The 27,407-nt window shown below is 41.7% G+C and overlaps 1 long non-coding RNA gene across 2 annotated transcripts; it reads right to left on the bottom strand.

Moving 5' to 3' along the window:
* Positions 1-1,521: 1,521 nt before the first annotated feature.
* Positions 1,522-26,429, bottom strand: LOC140125693 (uncharacterized). Of its 2 annotated transcripts, none has more exons than XR_011854694.1 (4): positions 26,347-26,429; positions 25,843-25,946; positions 24,796-24,917; positions 1,522-1,894 (listed from the first exon to the last, which is right to left on the bottom strand). It is a non-coding gene; the product is annotated as an uncharacterized lncRNA (long non-coding RNA). The 2 variants fall into 2 exon arrangements; XR_011854693.1 differs by lacking the exon at positions 1,522-1,894 and adding an exon at positions 4,564-4,637.
* Positions 26,430-27,407: the final 978 nt, after the last annotated feature.

The following is a 27,407-nucleotide window of genomic DNA, read 5'->3' as shown; positions in this document are numbered from 1 at the left end:
ATAAACTCTGACATGTGCTACACAATGCCCTTTTCTCAGAAAGTCCTATTTTTGGAATATAATATTTCATATAAACAAATATGTCATTCCATTGTTTCAGTTTGTAGGAAAAAGCTGCAGACTGACCTTCACTTTTGACAATATGCTTCCCTTCATGATCCAATGTATGCTTAATAATGTGTATGTAGGATTTTGATCCCATGATACATCCTGACCTAAAATGAAATGATTTATCGGCCTCGCCTGTGTGTTCAATGTCTAGACTTTTGTGTCTTACTGGGAAAACAAGTAGATGTCCCGGAGCAGGCAGGGTTTGTTCTCATTTTAGAGAATCTCCAAGTAAAGAGAGGACTAAGCCTGTGTTGGGATTCTTCCCATATGATTGCAAAGATGTGTTTCCTGTAGTTTTCACAAAATAATAGATTTAAGAGGTGAAAGAATGCGGAAAATATAAAAACAGGGATTCCTGTGCAGATGTGCCAGGGGCTGGATGTGCCATTCTCATTGTGGGGGAATGATTCATACCTTCATACCCTTCAAAGGCTTCCTGTAACCTTCTGCATGGTTTATAGGTATGAAAGTAACAAGAGGTGATCTGACTGGAAACAGATTGTAAGTGGTATGAAGTTTTGTGCTAATGAAAACAAGATTTTGTTTTTCTAGTTGTGCGGTAAATTGCAAAAATGTTTGGCTGCAAAATAACTAGATTTAATACCACAGCCAGAAGATGAACACGTGGGACCTATAAAGGTTGGCCACTTTCTAGTGAAATTTCTAAAACGCCATGAACTATTGCATGCTAAATCGCCTTATTCCTTATGGCAGGTCTTCAGATTAAGTTCTTCTGGTGCTCACAGATAAGATGGGTAACATTTGACCTCATAGCATTTCATAAATCCACTGCCTCTTATAAAGATAATATGTCCTCCTTCACTGTCTGTATTATTAGGCCAGTGCCCCTTATGCTTAAAAAGTTTCATCTGGATGTACAACTTAAGAAGTCAAGTCATAAGTCAACCAGACATGTAAAACTAAATTCATGTGATCTCAATAAGTCAAAGTTTAAACGTGACTATAATGACTCCCCTGGATGACACCCCATGGCTTGCTATTCTACCTCCTCATGTGACATTTGAGTCTCCTTGTGACTTATCCTAATTAGAGGGGTCAAAATCCTGTCCTGAAATTCCTTTTTTCTGTACGTGGCTTCCACTCTGCATAGTCTGCATGCCAGGAGACGGCTGTGCCCCCAGGCGGTTGTGTGCCCCCCAGAAACAGCTGGACTGGAGATTGGAGAAGTGATGGTCATGGAATGTGCAGGTTCAGACAAGGCTTACTTATAGGGGTTGTAGGGCTGTGACACCGACATTTTTCTGCTGCCTTCTTTTTAATGAGTTTAACGTAAAATCATTTTCTTTCTGACCTCACTCTTGAAAACAGACACAAGAAATATTTATTATCATAAAGAATGTTAAAATCTGGAAATGACCAAATTCATGCTAAATGTGATGTGTGGCCAATGTCCGGCAACGTCACATCTAGGTAATATTTATCTCTCATGTGAATCTTATATTTTTCTATGTCATATCTATCCCATATATCTTCATCTCATCTCTTTCTTATATGTAGGCATTCGATGAAGAATGTGTGGACCAGGAGGATGTGACATCACCTTCACACATATAAAGATAGTTGTGTTGGGAACAAGACAATGGACTGATATTCTCCCTTCAGAACAGCTGTCAGCCTGACAAATGAAAAATAAACAGTGTTGTAGGTGTTTGTACATGTGGTTATACAGAAGTTCTCTGAGGAAACCTCAATGTGTTATGGATGTTGTTTACCAACAGCTGTTACCACTGGATCGCCATTCTCCTCGGAAGAGTGGGATTTCCTGTAGAACAAACAGGTGATAGTTCATTTCAATACAACTTGGTAGTTGAACTGAAACCCATAATATATATTAAGCATATTAAGGATAATTTAGCACAATTTAATTCAAGGTCATTAAAAACATATAGTAGATGATGTTTTTTACAAGAGATAAATGTGGGTATATAATGTTTGTGGTGACCTGTACTGTGATATAAAAAGGGTAAACTATTTCTTCAGTGCCCGGGTAAATGCCAAAGTCAACCTAGAGAATCTCTGTGTATAAGGCTATTTTCACACGTACGTATAAGGGACGTATTTGCTGCAGGATATACGTCCATCATATGCGCCTTTGGTGCCCGAGCTCGGTGCTCACCCTTCCATGCCATGGCTGCAAAAAAGATAGAGCATGCTTTATCTTCCGCCTTAAGAACGGCGGCTTGGCATTATTTTCTATGGAGATGGGAATGGTGAGCATCGCTCCTCCTCCTCTCCAGCAGGCGTGATGTATGCTAGCCGTTCATGTGAATGCAGCTTTAGGCAAACTAATCCTAACCGTGGCTTAAACCTATTGGTGGCTGATTGTCCTGGTCAATGTTTGCAGTTCTGTTCTGCTCTTCTTTAAATGATGATTTTTTTGGGGGGATAGCTTTTACATATCATACCAATTTGTACTCAGTTTTTAGTGATGTGTGAGACTAGCTTCATAAAAAAAGTTTTATTAATTAAAAGTTTTTTTCTTTACAAAATGAGCAAATGACACAAAGTTTTAAAGAAAATATGATTATTTCTAATTTTTCTGATTCAGGTTTTTAAATAAGTAGTAAAAATAAAACCTTAACTAAAGTATGTTAAAAATATGTATGACGTCAATTTGTCACTATTACTCAGGTTTACCTACAGATGCAGAGGATGGATGTACTTCTGGACACATTCCTGCAGTTCTTTCTCCATTCTGCATTCAGGCTGGAGGAGGGGCACACTTTAAATGCCTATATCTTCTGAACAGTGGTATCGGGAAACAAACTTTTTGATGTGTTTCTAGGTCTAACAGAACCAGAGATATTTCCTGTTAATGTTACACGGAGGAATGGAGAAGTGTATATAAAAATAGCTATTCTTACTGGAACTTTTTTTATTGTAACAGCAGATATCTCTGGTTATGAAACAATTCTTCTCTTTAATGTGACACCAAGAGTGTGTTTCTAGGTTCCACCATTCAGAAGATATAGCCATTTGAAGTGGGTCACTATCATGAGCCTATGGACGTGATAACTATATTGGGTATGTGCAAATACAACATATATAGTTGTATGGCGGTCATGAAGGTGTTTAGAGGACATCTACCACCAGGATGAAAGATTGTAAACCAGGTGCACTGATGTACTGGTGTTTGCCCCCTCTGGTGGGATCTGCTCTTTTTTATCGTCTCATGCCCTGGTTTTTACAAGAAAAGTGTTTACAATTATGCTAATTACCTGAGGGGCTCCAGGCTCCATTACACTTGATCCCCTCAGGCTCATTTTCATAATTTTAAAAGCCTTTCTTCTTAAAAATAAGGGCTGAAAGAAAGACAGGCATCACGTCATCAGCGTGCTTGGTTTACAATCCTTAATCCTGGTGGTAGATCCTTTATGGGCCTTCAATATATGATTGGATGGTGGTTAACAACCGGACCCTGTACCAATCAACTGGTCCAGGCCAAAAGACACTACACTGAGGGGCATTTATTAATTTGGCATAGGAACTGTGCTTTATTTTTCAGTGCAATGTAAATTTGTGGCACAAGGGATTAATGAATTGGCTCATGGACTGAAATGATTAGAACTCCCTACAATAGCTTTCAGCTGCTCTCTTTTTGTGCCACAAATTGCGCCACAAAACAAGTCGGAAAAATAGAACTGCCAAAAAACTGTTAAATTCACAAATACTGCCACAATTTTGTATCCAAAGATAGAACAAGTCGAGAGTGTCTGAAAACACCAATATTGTATCGCCAACACTACATAAATTAAGGCGCAAGAGGTGCAAAAAGGAAAGTAAAATAAAACTCTGCCAGTTTTCTGTTTGAAAGGTCATAATAAATGACCCCCTCTGTGTAGTGACTGCAACATGCGCTACCCTCTCCCATTCACTGTTGGCCATGAAGATAGATAGGTGGGGGCATTTCTAGTATATTCCTTTGATACAGCTATACATTCTGAGATGGGCATACCCCGATTTTTTGTATATTTAGATCTTGTATATTTATATTCCATTCATTCATTTTAAAGGGAACCTGTCGGGGCAATTTGGAACACTGAACCACCCGCAGGCCTTTATACTTGTAATACTCTCAAAACGAAGATTCTTTGCGCTATTTTTTTTTTATTTTTCAAGATGTTGAAAAAGGAGACAAAAATATAATTTATATTTCAAAAAGGCTAAAGTGTTTTTTTCCAGTAATTTTAGGTACCCAGGGAAGTTTAATTATTAATGTGTGGTCATTGAGCTACAATGTTCCTGTATGCACCACTATAGACACTTAATGGTGTGTGCGCCTTCATCAAGGGAAAGTATATTTAACTTGTCACATTGTCAGGTTTATTAGGGCCACTTGTAAGGGGTTTTACCAGAGTAATTTACTGTCAGTGTTCAGACTCCAATTGCTTCTGCCTATTTACACCATGTTGTTATCAGTTAATTAGTTGTCCTTAGTAGTTCCAGGGTCAACAGGAAAGCAGCATTTCCATTATATGGCGCATGGTAAATTGTTGGCTTGTTCTCTGTTTTAATTAAGAAAAATAATTTAAGTTACAAATATTCACCATTCTTTATGATGTGAGCTTCCAAAGCAGAAAGGTAATATCATTAAAATGTGATCCAACCAGTAATTTCTGCTCAGAAATTTAGGCTCGGCTCACATTTGTGTTGTTGTGTCCATCTATATTATACATCACATACAACCAGTGCTCCGGAGCCAGATTGGAAATAAAGGTGCTTCATTGCTAATCTTATTATCATATGGAATCAAAACCTCCAGAGCAAGCATGAAGATAACCCTACAGTGAAATGAATTTACTATCAAGAACTAACTACAGGCAGTCCCCGGGTTACATACAAGATAGGGTAAGTCGAAGTTGTATATTTTATAATTGAAGATCCAGACAATTTTTTTCACATTTCACATTTTTTTGCTGTAGTTGGACCAAGGATTATCAATAAAGCTTCATTACAGACACCTTACAACTGATCATTGCAGACTGGGACTATAGTAACTTCCAGAGAGCTTCACTAGAGGTCACAGTGGGCAGAGGGATCCGTCTTTAACTATGGGTTGTCTGTAAGTCAAGTGTCCTTAAGTAGGGGACCGCCTGCACAGTGTATTCAGAGAATGAGGGTCTTAGTATGATATCTATCTGACAAAGTGGACACCCATCTTGAAGTATGAAATCCTGGAACCCAGGATTCATATGTGGTTTTCTCATATCTGTGTTTTTGCGGATATCAGAAATTATTAAAACCTCTTTGATTTTAAATTCTGGTTAAGATCTTGATTAATCTAAACATATAAAGGTAAAAAAAATTATCTGCAGCCCATGTAGTCTCTACAGACCCTTGGAAAGAGGTAGATCTGGTCAGTCCTATAACCTTTGCTACTGAATAGTGAGATGGAATTCCATAGGGATTGTATAGTTAGCAAACAACTTGGTAAGGAATTGACCCAAGGGTCATCGATAGGGTGTGAAAGGGAAACAAACAAACTGTAAAACTCTTCTGTCCTGGATCAGGATGCAAAATACAAGGAAAAGCAAGATCTCTGTCTATGTTATGGCAAATTCAATCAAGAATAAAAAAACGCTTTATAGACTGTAAATAAAATTAAAATAACCTGCTTTGGTTAAGACAAGAATCCCAATTTATGTTGGAATGTTATATGTATGTTAGTGAAAAAAAAAAAAAAACAAGTTTAAAAAAAAAAACGCTTTATATATGTTAATAAATTGCGTTTTATAGGATGAAGGCCTTGGTTATAAAGATTGTAGACTAAATCGCATTAAAATTATTTCAAAAAAGAAACCCCTAGGGCAGTGATGGAGAACCTTTTTGAGACCGAGTGCCCAAACTACAACCAAGACCCACTTATTTATCAACACAGAAATGTAATTAGTGATTTATGCGTCACAGCTTTCATTCATATCAGCACCCTGAGGACACCAATAAAGCAGAAAATAGGAGAAATTTGGATGATCATTGTTGCTTCCCTCAAGGATCCCCTAAACAGGAAGAATTATCAGGGCCAGAGCACGGGCTACAATGATAATCCAGATCTGTCCACACATTCCCACTCCCTCCGATAGTCCCAGGTAGAGCTGTCACTTTAAATTAGCTCTGTGCACAGCAAGTCCTGGGCTGTCTGGGACTGCAGGAAGATACCTGGAGTCATCTCTGGTGATGGCCCGAGTGCCCACAGAAAGGGCTCTGAGTGCCGCCTCTGGCACCCGTGCCATAGGTTCGCCACCACTGCCCTAGGGGATTGGGATGAGGTTATTCTCTGAAATATCAAAAAACAATGGGGTAAATAACACACTTTTTGGACCGCAGACATTTTTTAATGTTAGATGTGTCTTTGTCAGCAGACACATATTAGTTGCTGCCAGGGCTCTTCTATCACAGGAAGGTTTCCATACATTTATGGATAGATGTTTAGAGAATGCACAATATCAGCATCCTGCGCCGGGCTCCAGCCGCTGCTTCAGAGAGCTATGTTGGTCCATTTCCTGGCACAATATAAAGGGGAGGATGAACCCTCAAAATGTATCAGCAGAAACGCACTTGAGTGCTGACAGAAGTGATACGCTGGAGCCTCTGACAATGGCCAGTTGTGCTGTTTGAACTCAGAGGTGTCAGGCCTCTCAGACAGATTTCCTGGCCCGCTGAAAACACTGGCGCTGCTTTTTATTCTATTAAACAGTGGCCAAGAGATACAAGGTAATAATAAGGACATTTTTGTTTTGCAAAAATAAAGGTAAATGGAGTTTTTATGTTCTTGTTGTGTTCCTCTAATTTTCTTTCCATATTTCAAAGACATATTGACAGGGTTTGGGAATTGAGGATAATGGGCCACATTTATCAAGAGTGTCTGCGCCAGTTTTGTGTTGCGGCTGAAAGTTTGCACCACTTTTTTTGGTGCACTTTGTCTTTGCAGCAGAATTGTGGCGCACGTCTGCTTTGTCGGACACAGTGCAGCCGCGACACAAAACTGGATTAGACACTTTATAAACACAAGTGCAAGAAGTTAACACCTTTCTAATGTAAAGTCAGAAAGAAAACTGGCACAAACACTCTAATAAATGTAGGCCCATGTAATACATTTCATGAATCTGGCGCACTCTGCTCACTCTAGAGACAGACTATTCCAGATAAATGTGGGCCATTCCCTCTATTTAAAAAGAAAAATTCCTTCCCTTCTACAAATGACACTGAGAGCAAATTCCTGGATCAACATACTTTGAAAAAGGAATCCAGACCAAATGATCCAAACAAATGTGCCATCCTTAAAAAAAATCTACCATATGATTTGATGCATTATGAACCAAACATACATTGAGAGTGCTGTAGCTACACTGATTCAGGCACATATGTTGTTCAATCCTCGAGTTGAGTGGTTTTGCTCAAAAAAAATGTAACAAAATTCAGGACCTTGGTAAAGCTGGGTTCCTACATAAACACATTACGCACGGAGCCTTCTAAACTGTAAGACAGGGCTAATCAACATGATCTGGATGAATCATACACAGCAGGTGGGGGATGGTGCAGGGATTGATAACTTCTGCCTCTCAGGGATAACACTGTGATCACATCATCCTCTGGTGCAGTGCATAACAAATGTGAGAGGAAAAGCGCTGGAGCAATCAAATGAGCGATAGAGCTTCATTATCATAATTGTATAATTGTTTTTTCAGCAAAAGCACGCATCACAGCAGACAGCAGGTTGGTCATGGTACAAGGAATGAATTTTTATGAAGGGGGTATGCATAATTTAGTAGCAGACGTAGGCAGGAGGCGCTTGGCTGACGTAGGCCTCAGCGGCTCCATTTAATTAGCATATTTTTGAAAGTTGTTTCCTCAGTGAATCGGCGTTCCTTAAGATAAGAAAAAATGTGCCGGTTAACCCCTAAGGTAACGAGCACTACATTGGTGACAGTCTACCACCAGTAATTCTCGTGGTAGATGTCCTTTAAATTGATGAGGACATGTGGGCAAAAATTAACTAAAATATCCTATTCCTTCCTGTTGCACACATCTGCCCTGCTGCACTATTCATCTGTATAGCTCTGATGGAGATAGCGAACGGCATACTCGGCTACCTCCTTCAGCTCCATAGAACGTGAATGGAGTGACAGCGCGCATGACCAACCTGCAGCTGTAAGCTTTTAGAATGGAACTGGAGTATAATGGACCTCGTTCTTGTGATCCACTGAAACCCCCACCAATCAGAAAATTATTTCCTATTGTGTGAACAGGGGCTTACGTTTTGTGACTAGACAATCCCTTTAATACCTCTCCCCCAACCACTTTTTAAAACAGGATCAGCCCTTTAATGCAGTTTTAGATATCATAATGTACCTATGGTGTTATATTATTGGCTCAAAGGAGCCGGAAGAAATTGGAGTGTTACAGTACTACCCATCTCCTGGGCTGCCACAGGGGTCCGACAGAAACTTATCTTCTATATTATTAAGTTAATTAAATGAACTATTATATGTTTGTAAGGCCCCTTGTACAGGAATGTGTGTTCGCCTGGCCCATAACCCTGGCGTGCAAGCAGTTGGGTGCAGGAGAGGTGAGACCTCCTCCTTCCTCCCCTCTTCATAGCGGCTGCCAAAATAATAAGCCAATATATAGGACATGTCCAATGTATTGCATGGTGGCCGCCCAGCTCAGTCACAGTGCAGTGAGACACCTAGTGCTCACCACACCGTGACCGGGTGCTGAAGACCTTTATGGGGTCGTGATCTGGCAGCAAATTGTTCAGCCATATCACCAGCCTCCATGCGGTCATGTGAATGGGTCCTAAGAATGATAGACTAATTTATATTCCTCGAGCTGCACCAGCTTGCTGTAATGCATTACTCAGGCAATCAGAGTGAAACCCAACTTGCACAGTTTAAAATTTTCTATTCTTATGAAATATTCTTATCATATTTGACCAAAAATAACTGAGGTGTCATGCCAGTGTCATACAAATTGCTGGATATTCACTAGTGACCATATCTGGTACTGCATGTGAACTGAATAAAGCTACAGTGCCAGGCATTGCCACTATCAAATGTACAGCCCAATGAGGGGGACATGAAACCCATGGCAGTCTATAAGAGGTGAACCTCCACTGATCAAATATTGATATCCTAAGGAAAGCTCACATATATTATATTCCTGGAAACAGCGGTAATTCCATCCAAATAGTAAAAGTTGTTTGGCTTCCAATCTTAAAGTGGCTAATACTTTTTATGACTGGCTTCCATGGAAAGTTTGGAAAAAGTTTCTACAGTTGTAGCACATGGAGATTAATGAGACTGTGCCTGAATACGGCATTGTCAGCAGTTCTGGTCACATCAGGGTCGCTCTAATGTATAGCAAATGTCAGGCTGTCACACTCAAGTGCAATCACTTTCACATTATATTCTGTCAACACAGAATTAATTGCAGCATTTGACAGCATTTGTTCTCAGAGTAGGGTCATGACCACACGGAGAAGTCTTAGACACTGATTGATACTAAGCAGGATTGGGCCTTTTGCCAGTCTGGAGAACCAGATATGTGAAGGAGACCAAGAGCAGGGGCAGAGATCCCAGCCATAGTACAGTATGTGTATGTGTGCACTCAAGTGGTCACAAAAATCAGGAATTTAGAAAATTTGACTTGGTAGGTGGCCACACAAAAATAGGTTTAGATCATCCTATGTGAAGCAACTCCAGTGCGGGATTTTTGGAATTTTTGCTAAACTTAGTGCTTCTTCATCTTTGTGTTCACAGCAAAAACATTAAAGTGATTGCTGAACAATTGAAAATATACTGATGGATGTTTCTCCCATGGCAAACAGGTCTTTATTCCTGTGATAGACTATCGGTGGTAAGACAGGAATTAGACATGGTACAGTACAACATGTCCAATCTTCAACAGAGGATTCTGGTAGGAGCCTTTTCTCTTCCTAAAGGAAATCTACCATCAAAATCCATAATGATAAACCAGGGACACTTACCTATAGATTCAGGCACCGTGACTGTGGTAATCTTATATTTGTTCTTAATGGGCTCCTTCTTTCTAAAATCAACTTTTACAATTATACTAAGGATGATGTTAGTCTCCATGCACATGGTCGTGTTCTCGTCTGGGCTGTACCTGGGCGCAGTATTACGCTAGGTGCAGGAGGGGAAAGAGCCTTGAGCGCTGCTCAACACTCCCCTCTCCATAGCAAGCCGAGCCAAATTAGATTATTTACTGCCCCTCTAAGCAACCTCCATCTCACTAGCCTTAATCAACAGGGATTCTTTTATAACCCTATAACTTTCTTAGACCAAGATCCAGATAGAGTGTAGGCACGCTCACAATTTCTGTGCCTAGCATAGAAGAAATAGAGGCAATGGGGGTTATTTATCATTGGGCCAGATCCTTCACTCTAGGTGGGGTACTATGGGCGAGAAGGGGAGCGTGAATGGCAAGAAAGTAGGCATGGCCTTTGGCGGTAGCCGGCAATTTTTCATATGTGAAAATTCGCCAGCGGTGCTTATTCCTAAGGCAGGTAGGACCTGGCATAGAAATGATCACTGCTTAGCCCACTGCCGGATACAGCAAGAGGCCAAAGCCCAGAGGGATGGCGGGGCTATCATAGGTAGGCACACGAGCACCGATGTATGACAAATACCCCCTCATGTCTCTTTCTGGAGCTTCCATGCCCATCAAATTCATTAAAGTGGCTTTGGCCCATTAATACATGTTCTTAGGATCTAAGTCACAAAATGCATAAAATGCCCCAGCACATACACCTGCAGGGGACTGGAGTAATTAGGAAACTTTTTATGGGACTTTTTGAAAACATCCCAAGTAATGCATAAACCCCCAATGTTCCAAAGTTTTGGGGGTGGGGTCATTGTGTTGGTTTTGTCTACCAGTAATGAGAATGAAGGAATGTTTCCCTTCTGTGAACAGAGTGGCAATTCAAGAAAGTGCATGACCACTTTTCTATTTAGGATTCATTGCTCTAGGACCCTATTATCAGGATCCAAGCAGTCAGACCCCCCACCAATCGATTAGTTTTCACTTGCCCTGTGGATAGGTGATAACGTGCGTTGGTGCTACAACTACTATAATAAAAATGACCTTCTTAGATAGGGCGTGTTGGACAGATTCCAGGTGGATGCAGATGAAAGTAAAGTCAATGGTGAGCCTGGAAATTCAGAAAGGAATGCTTCATATGTGCCTGTTAGAAGCATAAGCAGAATTTTAGTAAAAACACAATCTATAAAATGAAACTAAATACAATGTTATCTTCATTACTACGGGAGAAGAAAAAGCAAAAGCAGAATCCAGAACTAGATAACACTGCACAAAGATATATGTGATATACTTGGATAAATTACATGTCAGATAAGATAAGCAGTGATATCTCCATATATTTCCAGGTGTAAGTGACAATGTCATTCTGGAATCCATTGTTTTCCAAGGAACATTTCCTTATCATATGTTTGTCTGTTTACCTAAAAACACATTGGATCCATGTATCATACCTTGGCAAAAAAGGCATGAAAAATCCTAATTTCATAAAAAAAATGGGGCTTAAAAATTTAGATATGTTGCAAGCGTGCAGTGCCGATTAACATCAAAGCCCTACGTCATGCGCCGGCTGCTTGTCTTCAATCGTCGCTGCCAAAGCTTCCGGTAATCTGCTACTATGACAGCCTCAGGTCAAACGAAGACCCATGGCTGTCTTATTTTAACCCATCTATTACAATTGCACCCCCCCCCATCAAAAGGGGGGCCGATGGGCTCACATTACTCTCTAAACCCCCCATTCCCGGGCCCTATCTGAAAAAAAATCTATACTTAACTTTCAGCTTCCTCTCCCTGGCCCAGTGGCTCCATGGCTCCATCTTCTGTTCTTCCGGTCTTGGCGTCTCACTATGACGCGGTGGTGTTGCAACCACGTGACAGCATATTGCATGCACCACGTGGTCCCTTACACTATGACATCACGTGGCCACAACACCGACACGTCATAGTGATGCACAAGTGCCTGAATATGGAGCCACGAGGAAGACAGAGCCGCGGAGAAAACATATTCACAGGGTCTGGGAAGCCGAATTTGAGTATAAGTTTTAATTTTTTAATTATTTTTTTTTTTTGCCAGAGGGGGAGGCGTCCAACAGGATATATTATTAAGGGGGGTGTCTTTCAGGACATGTGATTAAAGTGGGGCATCTATCAGGATATTCAATTAAAGGGAGGGGCCTGGCAGGACTTTTCATTAAAAGGAGGTGTCTGGCAGGACATTTCATTAAAGGGGCATCCGGCAGGACATTTCATTAAAGGGGGCATCCGGCAGGACATTGCATTAAAGGAGGCATCCAGCAGGACATTTCATTAAAGGGGGGCATCTGTCAGGACATTTCATTAAAGGGTGTCTGGTAGGACATTTCATTAAAGGGGGCATCTAGGATGGACATTTCATTAAAGGGGGACATCTGCTGTGAACTGTGGGGGCTGACTGTGGACTGGTGGGGCTATCTATATACTGAGGGAACATGTGCAGGGGCTACCTATATACTGAGTGGGCACGTGCGGGGGCTATCTATATACAGAGTGGACACGTGCAAGGGCTATCTATATACTATCTGTATACTGAGTGGGCATGTGTCTGGCTCAAAAATGTTTTGGTAAAAAAAAATGTGTATAATTTTATGTATCAATGTGGGATTGAACACCGGTGGGGGTGGGCAGGCCCACAAAAATCTTCCAGTCATGAGCCCCCAAATTCCTAGTGGCTGCCTGGCTACAGGTGTGGATGGGGGAGGGGTGTAATGGTGGTTCTTTTAACTGTCAGATTCTGTTTATTTATTAAAATTTTTAAAAATGTGAATAAAAAAATCATATACTTTGAGTGTCCAGACTTATAGGTAATGAATTTATCATCTGTACTCTGTAGTTTGTTATTTCCGTGCAGTCTAAGGATATAAAGTTTATCATCAGAACTTCTGAATTGTTTTTACCCAGTTTTTAAGTCCTCAGACACAAGGGCTCAATATACAAAGGATGCTGAGGAGCCGCACATCCCAGCGACATGCAGAGTTAATATGTGCCATGAAGGATCCTTTCAGGCGAGCCCATATTCTGTCTCGCGGCAGGTAGTAATAAGCCTGGAGAATCAATGGGATACATGATACGCGCACAGTGATACATGAATGAGCATGTCATCATGGAGTTATAATTACACAGCTTGAATACTCAGTGTAGCGCGATGTTCTGCAGCCAAATAGCCACAGCAGATAAACTCCTCTGTGTCTTATAATAGACTTTTTACTCTGACAATATGAGAAATCTCACTCTCTATAATACAAATAGCTACAATTCAGACAATGTGATGTTATAAGCAAATTGAAGATGACTGGTATTTGTCATTCAGCTTCTATTTACGGAAATTATATTTTCACAATTAAATGCTGGCATTTTAGAGAGCAGCGGAGAGGCGCTGAGAGAAAAGGATTTTTCATGACTGTTCTCCCTGTCACCTGTATTGTGTCAGTGCCAAAAGGGAAGATATTTTGTAGTAGCCACCAGTACCTTACAACAGCCACCAAGGTAAGAAAACAATGGCATATGACCTCTTTAGAAATCGAGAAGTTTCATTGATGTGTCATCGAATGCAGATAGAGAGGTCTATGACTTATTCCCATGCTTCATCGGATGACCCTGAGGAAATCTTAGATGTGTGAGAACATGGGAGTGCCCAGATGCAGTGTACATTTTCCATCAAATGAAATTACTAATTCTTTCTGGGATTTTTGGGTGTTAAAGGAAACCTACCACCATGGATCTATGAAGGTAGATCCAGTGGCAGGTTCATCTAATCTATAGCAGGATAGCCCTTGTTATGGATAATTCTTTAGTCCCCCAAATTTTTTATAATTTTTAATTGCCCTAATAGGCAAATTACTAAAGAGGCTACTGGGGCATAGAGTAGCTGAGCGTGGAACTGAGGCTACACGGGGCGGCTACTCAGGGCCGGTGCCAGCACTGGTCATACCTGGGCAAGTGCCGGATCCCATAGCCGCTGGGGGGGCCACATTCGGCTGTACAGAAGGAATCCATGGAGGACTGTATCTAATGAATCCATAGGGGGTAAGGGGGGGCTATATAAAATAACCATGAGGGGCTGTTTGGGTTGATAAACTAGGGAATATTTTAGGGAACGGGAGACTGTCTTAGTTTCTCAATGTTTTATGCCGCCACGTGAGTTCACTACAAAGGTACCCACTAGGGCTCTGTCGCTCAGGGGCCTCCTGAAACCTGAGACCAATCCATCTTCAGCGCGCAGCTAGGAGGAACTGTGCACACTAGTCTGTGAAGCAGGCATCTATGTGCTGTAGCTTCAGCATCGGAGCAAACGCTGCGCAGCTGCCGGCCTGCATAGAACCCAGCTTTGCAGGGTTGGATTAGTAGGTAGATCACAAGAGGCACTTGGGCATGGAGTAGCTGCACTGTGTAGCCTCAGCTCCGGCTACTCCTCTTTAGTAAATTTGCATATTAGGGCAATTAAAAATGATAAAAGATATGGGGGATCCATGGTGGTAGGTTTCCTTGGCGCCATCTTGAACGTCTGGCTCTCCACCCCTCCGGAAGGATACATACCACCATCTTGAAACAGTACTGGTAGGGCCTAGTTTTATCTTTTACCTCAGAGCATAGGCTCCCAAGGTCCTCTTCCACTGGTTTAATCCCTCACCTATTTATTGGTGGGTGGATAAGAGGTGGGAACATTTCATATTTTCCAGGGCCCCTCCAGGCCTAGGCCTTATTATACTGAGATAGAAACACCACTGAGGTAATGTATTGGTCAGTGATGATCCAGCATAGATATTTCTTCATTACATATGATTACGCAGATATAAATGCCACCATTTATTTTACACAGCAAGGGCTTACACCACTGCACAATAGAAAGTGTGTAAGATGCTGTTGATATGGAACAGGTAAATGGGATATACTGTGTGCAGAGCATGATTCACTCATCAGCTCAGCATGGTTGGACCAGGTCTAACATGGCTTTTTCTAGTTCATCAGCAAAATACAGGGTTATTAGTTGAGTTGAGAGAATCTATTCATTGGTCTGTTATGAATTTGCAATTTTGCATGCACCAAATGGAATCCGTATCTTTTCTGCTTCAGACAGATCTTTCATGATGGAGAGAAGGGTGGGCAAAAGAAAATAAAAACAAATTTGTAAAAAATTATCAAAATGAGATAGGAGCTTTTCATGAAACATCTATTTTTAGAGAACTAGAGACTTTTTTTTAATCTTTCTTAGACTACATGCACAGCTATGCAGCCACAAGCCATAGCAAGCTGAGCGGACTCGCCACAAATCAGGGCAGGAATAGGACCTGCCCTATCTTTTGTGGAGCAACCGCCCGGCTCGGACGAAGTGTGAGAGTCACAATGGGGCTTATTTATTAAGGGTCTGCGGATCGCACTTTTTTTTAAAAAATTTTGGGGGTTTTGCACCACTGTGACAGGGGATTGTGTCGCAGGAGATCAGATTGTGGTCCGCACACAAAGCACGTCTATGGTGGCCTGGACCTAGCTGCCGTGTTTGCGGCTAGCCCATGGCTGCTTCATATGGATAAGTGAATTCAACCTTAGTAATGCAAAGTAGTAGAGAATTTCGCAGTACTGATAAAATGTAGTTTTTTTATTTTTTTTTCTTAAAAAGTGGTTGTAGTGGCTTTACATTGTATAAAGAGTCTGTGCTGAAAGCTGAGTCCAACATATGTTGTATAGTACAGGTACTGAGACAAATGAGCCACAATTTTGGGGGTAAATGTTGGCTTCACAAGGCTGCAGCCAGTGTTAGCCCTATTGGCCCTAAAACTATAAGTGTGTTTTTAGTAGCAGCAAGGCTATGAAGAATGCATTTATATTCCAGGATTGCAGCTGGACTTTGCACACTGGGGCATGTCTTAGCTCTCCCTATGGAGCTGCATCGCAGTCGTCATCTACTCTTCTATGAGTTAAAGCTGCAGCAGACTTCTGATTGACTAATGCAGCAGTCAGTAAGTGCAGAGAGCACAGGCACTGGAGAAGCTCAATGCACGGAGCAAATAGCTCTTCAGGATGTAGCACTTGCAGAGCTGCAACCCTGAGTTAAAAGTTTTTCTAATATTTCAAGGTCATTCTACAACCAACTACATAGATTTTTGCATAGTCAAAAGCGATGACAAGATTCCCCTTAAGAATGTTCATTATAGTTCAGCTTTAGAGAACAATCTCTCCATGTAATTAATCTTCACATAAAAGCCTTTCTGAAACTAATGATAAAAGAATATTGTATATCAGGCACTTATATTCAGTACATTGGCTTCTATCCAACGCTGCACAATTATTGTATTTCCCTTCATGTTCTGTTTCCCATAAGTTGGTACATGAAGAACGGTCTCCTTGTGTATTCTGAGGATAGCATGACAAGTAATTATCTCTTATAGGAAGGACATAAAGGGGCGGCTGTTGGTCTGAGAGAAGACTCTTCACAGATGTAAATATAAGGGAGCTTGGACTGATAAAGACTCTATTCACTCTGTCAACTTATTAATAAACCATATCTAGCTACAGAATATTGCAGCATGATGATATGTACATGGTTCAGTTGTCAAATATTGCTTTGTGTTTTAATAATCAGATCATTTAAGATAAGATAAGCATTAGTGCACCTATAGAAATGTAGCAGAGCTGGAAAAGTCATTCTGGTTTTTCGTCGCAATGTGAAATCTGCTCATCTACTAAGTGTACAAGAAGAAATGCGTATTAAGAAATCACTTTCATCTGTATGTTGTGGTCAAGTGTTGTATATATTTTATATTATGTTTACATGTGTGTGTAATATATTTTGTACTTCGATAGTTGTGTTTGACAACAAAATTTCCCTCTGGGAGAAATTCTCATTATTATTGAACAGCAGTCTCAAAAAACCTTCCTCAATGTCTTTTCTACCAGCCATATACTCAGGGTAAGTAAGGAAGTCACTTCCAGTACAGAACTTCCTGACTGTCAGTACCAGAATATAATGCAGGTAATAGAGCAACATATATGGGGCTCACAATAAAAGAAACAGAAAGAAAAGAATGACCATCAAAACCCATCATGATAAACCAATGGCACTTACTCACAGATCTAGACACTGCGACTGTGGTAATCTTAATATATTTGTTATCCATGGCCCCTCCATGCTGTCACCTCACAGGATGTTACACTGTCTCCCCCTCTGCTCACCCAGCACCCCCTCCCCCCATATCACTAAGTGCTGCTGATGTGAGATTACAGCAGGAAGAGAGGGAAGTGCCAGGGAGCAGAGGGGTGGGTGAGATAGTGTAACAGCCTATAACAGTGGTGGCGAACCTATGGCACGGGTGCCAGAGGTGGCACTCAGAGCCCTCTATATGGGCACCCTCGCCATCTCCCCAGGGCAGGGTTCACCATACAGGACTCAAGGCCTCTTGCAGTCCCAGGCAGCCCAGGACCCTAGAAACTACAATGATAATCCAAACTTTTTCTCCTTCTTTGTACTGTATTGGTGTCCTCAAGTGCCTATACAATTTAAACCTGTGACACGGCAGGTAGTAATAAGTTACTGCTTGAATTGTTGCATTGCCACTTTGCGAAAAATGCGTGGGTTTTGGTTGTAGTTTGGGCACTCAGTTTCAAAAAGGTTTGCCATCACTGACAGAGCAAGGAGGGGCTCTGGTAATGCCACCCATAGCCCTTTTGGCTCATTAGCATCATTTTAAAAGTTAGAAGGTAGGAGGCCACAGATAACAAACATAAGAAGATTACCCCAGTCACGATGCCTGGATCTATGAGGAAGTGCCCCTGGTTTATCATGATGGATTTTGATGGTAGATTTTCTTTAAAGGGAATCTGTCATCAGAAATTGGCCTTAAAAACCACTGCCAGTATGTTGTCAAGCAGTTGAACAGCTTATAGATTCTGACAGCCACTTGAATCTATTAAACAGCTTTCCATTTTTGCATTACTATGACAAGAGGGGTCCCAACATTACTTGTTTCATGTTGGGTTATCTATAAACCTCTATCTCTATTATGTAATTGCAACATTCCCCACCGGGGCCTAGCCTTTTCTTGTGGGCCTGGAGGCAGCCGGGGCCCAGAATACCGAAGTGACTGGTGATTGTGGCCTAGGGCACATTGATGTCACGGAGGGCTGTCCTGCAGCGTGGCACATCTCCAGCAGGTGGTGTGTGCAAGAAATATGGAGGGAAAGGCTGATGTACTGGTTCTCCCTGGGGCAACCCCTAAGTGTCTGTAAGAAAGGTCCCTAGGGTAATGGATGGGAAAACCTGTGGTGGTGGACAGCCGTATCCAGGGATCAGACGGAGGCAACGTTGTGCAAATCAACTTACAGTTCTTTATTGAACAGGTAGCAGGCAACGGGCCTAAACAATCAACAGCAGATTCTGGTACTGGAGTGGTCGTGGAGAGTGGTCCTCAGGAATAGTGCACCAGCCTGGTAGTAGATGCAGGCTGGGAGAATTTGGATGGAGCTGTGTCCAAACTGTGGAAGCTGCAGCTCTGGTTAGAGCCTCCTGACTCAGGGTCCTGGGATTAAGTGTCAGTACTTAACACTGTCTCTCTCTTCCCTCTGTCTCTGCAGATTGGACTGCTGCTCTGTAGAAAGACCATGAGGTCTAGAGCATGTGCTAAGACCAGCTAGGACTGGAATCAGACCATGTGCTTCTCCCTGCCCTGGGGTTTTATCCTCCTGGTCAGGTGGTAGCACCTCTCCAATCACACTCCAGCTAACCATACAGCCACATAATTGGATAACATTCTACGCTCACTTAACTATTACCTATCCAGGCAGAGGTTACAGCTGCAGATTACCTGAGATATCCCTGCATTATCCCTTGGGTAAGTTGATCAGACTCACTATATGGATCCTGCCAAGAAGAGGGCCTTATTCGCAACTACCCCCTTGCCTACACATGGGCAGGGGTGTTGCATAATGAAGTACACATAAGCTATTCCATCTCCAGTAGCCTAGTCTAGAGGTTTTGGCCGTTGACCCAGTGGTTTAACATACAGTGATCAATGATCCAAAAAATTGTGTCAAATCATCCCATTTTTGATTAAGTATGCATGAAACGTTCTTTTAAACAGATCATTGCCTATAGCAGATGGGGTGTCATGTATATATATTAGGAATTAGTGGGTTGGAAGCCAAGGTGGACGCCAACATGTCACTTTGCCTTCGCAAAGGTATTTCAATAGAGGAAAGGGCAGCAAGCTAAGTAATTGCCCCAGTTAAAGAAATGCCTAGCTACAACTTCTGAACGTTTTAATATTCACAAAACTTTAATCCTCTCTTCTTAAAACCAACAATGCGGTCTCTAAAATAGCAGTTGAATGTAGTAATTTGTGTTCAGTAACCATAGCTGAGATTTATCCTTCATGTGGTATTGTTTCTGCTTAGCAAACAGCTTGTTGGAAACTATGCAATTATCAGAGTGACCAGGGCCGATTCTAGCATATTTGCTGCCTGAGGCGAATATTAAAATGCTGCCCCTGTTAAGTAAATGCTGAAAACTTTACTAACAATTAACATCCCCACAGGCAGCTCCATGACACTGCGTGACTGACTACAGGATCTGGGAGTCATTAGTGGCATCTAGTACCTTATAGATGACAATCTCTTCCATCAGGAGGACTTTATTCCGGGTTCTCCAATCCATGATGTATCAATTCTGAATTCACGGCCGGATTTCTTCAGCTCCGTGCAGCACATCTCCTCCTAGCGTCCCTAAAAATACCACAGTCACTTACAGTATAAAGTCTTCTGGATAACAACACTGCGCTCCTAAATAATATATACCCCTCACAACACAACTGACAGCACTCTCCCCACATATAAAACATCACATCATTATATATATATTTCTACTGGAATTATAGCATACACAGCACCAATCAATATACAACACCCCCAATTTATTAATACAGACCCCTAACATTTGGTTTAAATGATGCAAAGTAATCTGAACCCTATAACTAATGTATCCCACCCTGTTATTATGTTACATGATTTTACATACAGTGCTCCCCTGACCAATGTGAATATATAGCACCCTCTAATATACAGCCCCATCCCAGCTTAGTAATATACTGTATCCCATATACAGCCCCCTCCCAGCTTAGTAATATACTATATCCCATATGCAGCCTCCCAGCTTAGTAATATACTGTACCCCATATACAGCCCCCCAGCTTAGTTATATACTGTACCCCATATACAGCCCCCTCCCAGCTTAGTAATATAGTGTACCCCATATACAGCCCCCCCAGCTTAGTAATATACTGTATCCCATATACAGCCCCCCAGCTTAGTAATATACTGTACCCCATATACAGCCCCCCAGCTTAGTTATATACTGTACCCCATATACAGCCCCCCAGCTTAGTTATATACTGTACCCCATATACAGCCCCCTCCCAGCTTAGTAATATAGTGTACCCCATATACAGCCCCCCAGCTTAGTAATATACTGTATCCCATATACATCCCCCCAGCTTAGTAATATACTGTACCCCATATACAGCCCCCCAGCTTAGTTATATACTGTACCCCATATACAGCTCGCTCCCAGCTTAGTAATATATTGTATCCCATAAACAGCCCCCAAGCTTAGTAATATACTGTTTACGCCCCAGCTTAGTAATATACTGTACCCCATATACAGCTCCCCAGCTTAGTAATATACTGTATCCCATATACAGCTCCCCAGCTTAGTAATATACTGTATCCCATAAACAGCCCCCCAGCTTAGTAATATACTGTATCCCATATACAGCTCCCCAGCTTAGTAATATACTGTATCCCATATACAGCCCCCCAGCTTAGTAATATACTGTATCCCATATACACCCCCCAGCTTAGTAATATACTGTATCCTATATACATCCCCCCAGCTTAGTAATATACTGTACCCGATATACAGCCCCCTCCCAGCTTAGTAATATACTGTACCCCATATACAGCCCCCCAGCTTAGTAATATACTGTACCCCATATACAGCCCCCCAGCTTAGTTATATACTGTACCCCATATACAGCCCGCTCCCAGCTTAGTAATATATTGTATCCCATAAACAGCCCCCCAGCTTAGTAATATACTGTTTACCCCCCAGCTGAAATCTGGCCCCATATAAATATATAACCCCCCTCCCCCCCAGAAAAAGAAGAATCTGGCCTCATATAAAATATACAGCATCCCAGTATAAAATTATTCTGGCCCCTATAATATATAGAGTACCCCCCGCCCCAGTATAAATGACTCTGGCCCATATAATATATACTGCATCCCCCCAGTATAAAACAATTCTGGTCCCATAAAATATATACAGTACCCCCCCCCCCCCAGTATAAAGCAATTCTTGTCCCATATAATATATACAGCACCCCCCCCCCCCAAGGATAAAACAATTCTGGCCCCATATAATATATACAGCACCTCCCCCCACAGTATACAACAATTATGGCCCCCATTTAATAAAACAAATATGGCCCCATATAATATATACAGCACCCACCCCACACACACAGTATAAAACAATTCTGGCCCCATAAAATATATACAGTACCCCCCACAATATAAAACAATTCTGGCCCCATATAATATATACACCCCCCCCCCCCCACACACACACACACACACACACACACACACAGTATAAAACAATTCTGGCCCCATATAATATATCCCCCCCCCACAGGATAAAACAATTATGGCCACATATAATGTATACAGCACCCCCCCGTATAGAACAATTATGGCCGCATATAATATATACAGTATTCCCCCCCTCCCATGATAACACGACACCTCACGACAGTATAAAACAATTCTGGCCCCATATAATATATCCCCCCCCCACAGTATAAAACAAATATGGCCACATATAATGTATACAGCACCCCCCGGTATAGATCAATTATGGCCCCATATAATACATACAGCCCCCCCCCTCCCACAATAACACAAAACCTCCCCACTCCCCCTTATTAGCCACAAAGAATTAACGAAATTACATGAAAAATAATAAAATCATACTCACCTGCAGGCAGCTGCTCCCTCGGCGTGTGGCTCTGGTCTTCATGCGGCTCTCCAGTGAGCGGCGGCTCCGCACAGTGACACAGCCGGCGTGACGTTATGACGCCCGTGTAGCTGCTTAGAACGGAGCGACACAGCAGCCGAATAGGCGCTGTGTCACTCCGCATATAAATCGCGCCTGTGTCTTAAAGAGACAGGCGCGATTTATTTAGCTGGTGGCCGATCCGGGCGTTAACGGGCACCCGAATCATCCACTTTAGAGAAGTGAATTTCGCCGCCCTTTACAGGAATCCGCATTCTGCCACCTGAGGCGAGATTTTTATCTCGCCTCATGGCAGATGCGGCCCTGAGAGTGACTTAACCCTAGTGTTCAAGTAAAGCTAAACTACATCTGATGACTGAAAGGGACTGAGCTACAGTACCAGACACAAGCTCTAGACAACAGTGGTGCTGTATCTATAAAAAAATCACGAGGTAGAAATAAATGTGTCACAGGGGCAGATTTGGCCTTTATAGAGTTCAAGTACAACTATGTTTAGAGGTTGGCTTTATACATAGTTCTGAATGGCAAAGTAGGGAGTCTGTAGCTCCCTGCTATGCCATTGCTCCAAACTGTATTGGCATCCTCTGGACGCTAATACAGTTTAACAAAGACAGGAAAGATGTGGATCAGCATTCTGATTCTTCCTGGTACCTCAAAAGTTCTGTTTTATTTAGGAGCTGGTTCTAGAAAATTGTCTGCATCTCACCGCTGTCTTGGGCACCTCTTCAGCTCCAGGACCCCTAGATTATATTGTCAGTATATCTGCCCCTAGTGCTAAAAGTAAAAATGTAATTCTATAGAGCCTTTACTATGGTAAACAGCTTCTTACTATAAGGTTCATAGACAGTGAGTCAGGGAGCAAGGTCTCTTTCACATTGGTGTAGGTTCTTCACATCTGTAGTTCAGTGATTTCCACGGATGCTTCACAAAGCCATTGTTTTCTATGGGTGTTTTCACATTGGCTTGTATTTTCACTGATCCGTTGAAATGGTGAAACATGTCCTATTTTTTTCACTGATGTGGATCACGGAAGGCAATAGAGGTCTACAGGTCTGCAAAAACATCGGGTTTTTTTCCCTGATGAAGATGAAAAATCATGTGTGATGTTTTCAAAGAAATGTCAAACCTTTTTTGTGGATGAGGAGACAAAACAGAAGCAAAACGAAGACAAAGCTGAGCCCCAACAACAATGTGAAAGAGCCCTTCACATAGCAATTAAGGAGACTTATAGTAATTGCTGCTTTACAATATATAATATATAATTTGGCTTTACTCCCATGTCATTAGGCTTCCTGAAAGTCATGCTTGATGGTAAGGGGGCTGCCTTACAAGGTAGCAAAAGAGGCATGGTTTTTCTTGTGCCATTCTGGAAAATGTATGTCTATAGATATTGTAAGTTCTATGTTGTACTGAGGAGGCAAAACGATAATTTAAAAAAATACAAAAATATATATTTTTTTAATAAACAAAAATTTTCACAATTAAACATAGTAATAGCAATAGTAACAACCACAAAGTAGAAGCATCAGTGGAGGAGCAAGTGCTGGTCACTTCAGCCACCATATCAGATTAGGTCATAGAGTTAATTCTTTTCATGGTACTGTATATTCTGTATATTCTGTTTTTCCCACAGAACTTCTGAAAGATTTTGAAGCCCTTGAATTTATTTCATCTTCTATTGCTGTGATTGTATAAGCTCTTAGTCTTGCCTCTATAACTGCTAAGAGTTTAGGTAAAGTCATTTTTTGCTGTATATTATTATGTTTTAGCTGGAATGTTACTTAGTGATATAATAAAAGTTCACAAAGGTCTTATTCATCCCTGGAATTCAATATTTCATCACTGCGATTGTACCTTTCCGTCATTACTTCATAATTATATATTATACTACTGAGAATTGTATTAATAACTACGAGGAAAAGAAATGAAAGGTGGCAACAGATGGAAACAGCAGTGGAAATGATGGCAGCCAGCAAACTATATTATTAATATCCCCAATTCCATGTTTCTTACGTGAATTACAGGAATACAGGTGAAAGGTTTGTTCCATTTGGGTAAGGCTGCATTCACACACATGTATGGGGGACGTATATACGGCCTATCGACATGTCCTATCTTTTCCCGTATTACGGCGCTGTGGCCCATATGTTCCTATGGAGAGGGGCGGGGGTGAGCTGCTCTCACCTCCTCCTCCTCTCCCCGCACTGCCGTGTGCCTGCCGTGCTACGGTGCGGTGTGCATGTAGCCTAAGACTTTATCAGAATTACTCTGCTCCAGTCATTACCTGATCATCATCTGCCATGGATCTGGTTCCACAGTTTCTTGATGAGTGATCTCTACACGGTAATATGAATACTCTCTGAAGAGCATGGGGCAAAAAAATAGCTGTCTATACGCAGGATCACTTACAGATATCCAAAATAATGAACACTTTAGGGGGTTGGCCACTTTAATCAGCTTATGTTATGAAGCTCTGGGGCAGGAAAACCAAAAATATTGTAACTTACTTTCCGACGAATTCTCAAGCACTTTCAGATCTTCCTGAGTGATCCAACAGCATCTTCTTGATCTTGCTGCACTTCTAGGCCGCCCCCCAGACCGGAGGAACAGAGACAGAGTTCTGTGACACCTAGAAACACAATCTTGATGTTAAATGAGAGTTTTCCTCTTTAAAAGGACACCAGAACTGTGTTTCTAGATGCCACAGTTTAGAAGATATATCTATACACATGCTATCTGTGCACAGTATGTGCAATTGGAATGTATATAGCCATATGGCAGTCGTGAACGGAGTAAAATAGGACCTTTCATGACCTTCACCAGCTTTACCTCTGATCCATGATAAGTGCTTCATACCTAATTTTGGTGTAGTTGGTAAGTATTTTCAGTTCTCTCCTGCTCTAGCCCAGACGACCCATGTGACAGTAGAAAGGGTAATTAGCACAATTGGGTTAAATTATACTCATTAGGCTTGACATTAAAAAGGAGTGATTTCCTTACAACAATCTGCAACAATAAGTGACATGTCATTTATTTGCTGCAGAAAATCCACAGATTTCCGTGGCAGATTTTTCTGCACTGTGTGTATGAGATGGACATTAATCTCATACACAACATTGCTGCGGTATTATGCGCGGCAAAAAGGTATTCCACAATGTGTGCAGGTACCCTAACACCGAGTCTTCAGTACAAATAACAGAATGTCAAGATAACAAATCATAAATGTATATATTCAGGCAAAATAGATGAAAACAGCAATGGGGTCCATACTAAAAAATTAGACATTTACTATGAAATACTATGAGTTCACTACTAATAAAAGGTACAATGACACTTTATTTCACCTATAGTGAGATATATTGCCAGCCAATCCTTCAGAGTCCTCCCTGTGTGTGACATCACAATGTATGACACGTGTAGACACGCCCTCAGTGGTCACAGATGTTGTGCTGATGTCATAATTACTGAAGGTTCCATAATATCTGGCGCGCTGCTGTGCCCGCTGCCATTTTGTGCCATTGGACCTTGAGCTTGACTACCTACAATATACCTACCTTGATGCGATTTGGAGGTTCTAGCAGGGACGCCCCATCAGCCCAGGGCTCATCACCACAGCGCCGCCATCCTCTTCAAGGGGTTGTCTGCCTCAGACCTGGAGCTGCGAGGGAGGAAGGGACATCCACCACCAGATCAGCCAAATTATTCCACTATAAATTGGGGGAGAGATATTTATTGGCAGTGACCCTCTAAGCCCAGAGGAAGGGCGACCCTTCAGCCATGGCTTCCCTAGAGGTTTCCTCCACAGGGGGTTTTTCCTCTCCTGAGTGCTGAGGGGTGACTCTTCGTGAGTCGGGGGTCTGCCATGGGGTGGGGTTATAAAAAAAGATTTGGCCATGTTATTCCCAATGAAGTGCGTTTTGTGTATTTATTGTGTCTTCTTTGGTTTGAGAATCAGGGTCCATACAGGGTCTGTACACATCACATATCACACAGTCATAAGGGAAGATAGTCCAATAACTGCCCCTATGGATGCATCTGCCCCAGTGGTTCCCCCTTACCATGTGAAGAAGCCAAACTGCCCAGTTATCACATGTACACACATTCCTGGGGTAACAAGGCCCAACACATACAATAACTGTCCTGGTTACCCATAGCAACCAATCACAGCACAGCTTTCATATCTTATAGTTCTCTCTTAAAATGAAAGCTGCTCTGTGATTGGTCATCAAAAGTACATTCCAGCCTAAGCAAAAAAAATGTATCACATCCATAAAAGAAAAAAAGGTGAGAAGTTTTAAACTACCATTGGTAAGTCCTTACCTAGACGTGTAAGCAGCATGGAGACTAAAGAGTGGAAGACCATAATCTACACCCACCACATAACCTGCACCAACAGTCACCTGACTGCAAAAAAAAAAGCAAATAATAATCAGAAAGTAGCACAAGGACAGATATAGACAAAGGTAAAGATGTACAAAGGAATTCTACATTAAAAATGCATTCAATTATGTAGTTTAAGCCTCTAGGTAATTTTAAAATTGTGTGAATATCATCTATTCCTATCACTGGTTAGGAAATGGTTAATAAGGGTCACCGTTTATAGGACTAGCGTCCCCACTGCTAAATCTATAAAAGTGCAGACACACCGGGGGTATCATTTTCTTTTTCATCCATGCGTGGCGTTGTTTTGGCGCAGTTGTGGTGCAACAACTTTTCTTGCCACCAAATTCATTAAGCTTGCATAGTCAAATTTTTACGATATGACTGAATTCATGAATTGCAAATTTCAGTTTAGGAACAAGTTGTGGCACAACTTGACTCCAGTCCCCACTCTGGTCTATGTGCTGTGACTTTTCATAGTATTTTGCCACTTTTTATGTGACTATTGCAAACAACCCCCTTAGCATCACACTTTCAGGAGATTTATCAATGGCCAAAGCCACTTTAATGAGTCTGAGGGCAGCGAAAGTCCAGAGAAAGACAGAACTGTCGTAAGGAGTCGGCCTAATGATATGCAGTATCAAATGTGCAAATCTTTTAAAAGTCAGATTCAGCTTACCTGCTATTTGGGCCTCACAAGTGCAATACGGGCCACAAACACAGAAAATGAGCAGCATGT

Source organism: Engystomops pustulosus, chromosome 4 (assembly GCF_040894005.1).
Source record: "Engystomops pustulosus chromosome 4, aEngPut4.maternal, whole genome shotgun sequence".
NCBI classification, from domain to species: Eukaryota; Metazoa; Chordata; class Amphibia; order Anura; family Leptodactylidae; genus Engystomops; species Engystomops pustulosus.
The sequence above is the reverse complement of the archived record's forward strand: the minus strand, read 5'-3'. Positions and strand labels throughout refer to the sequence as shown.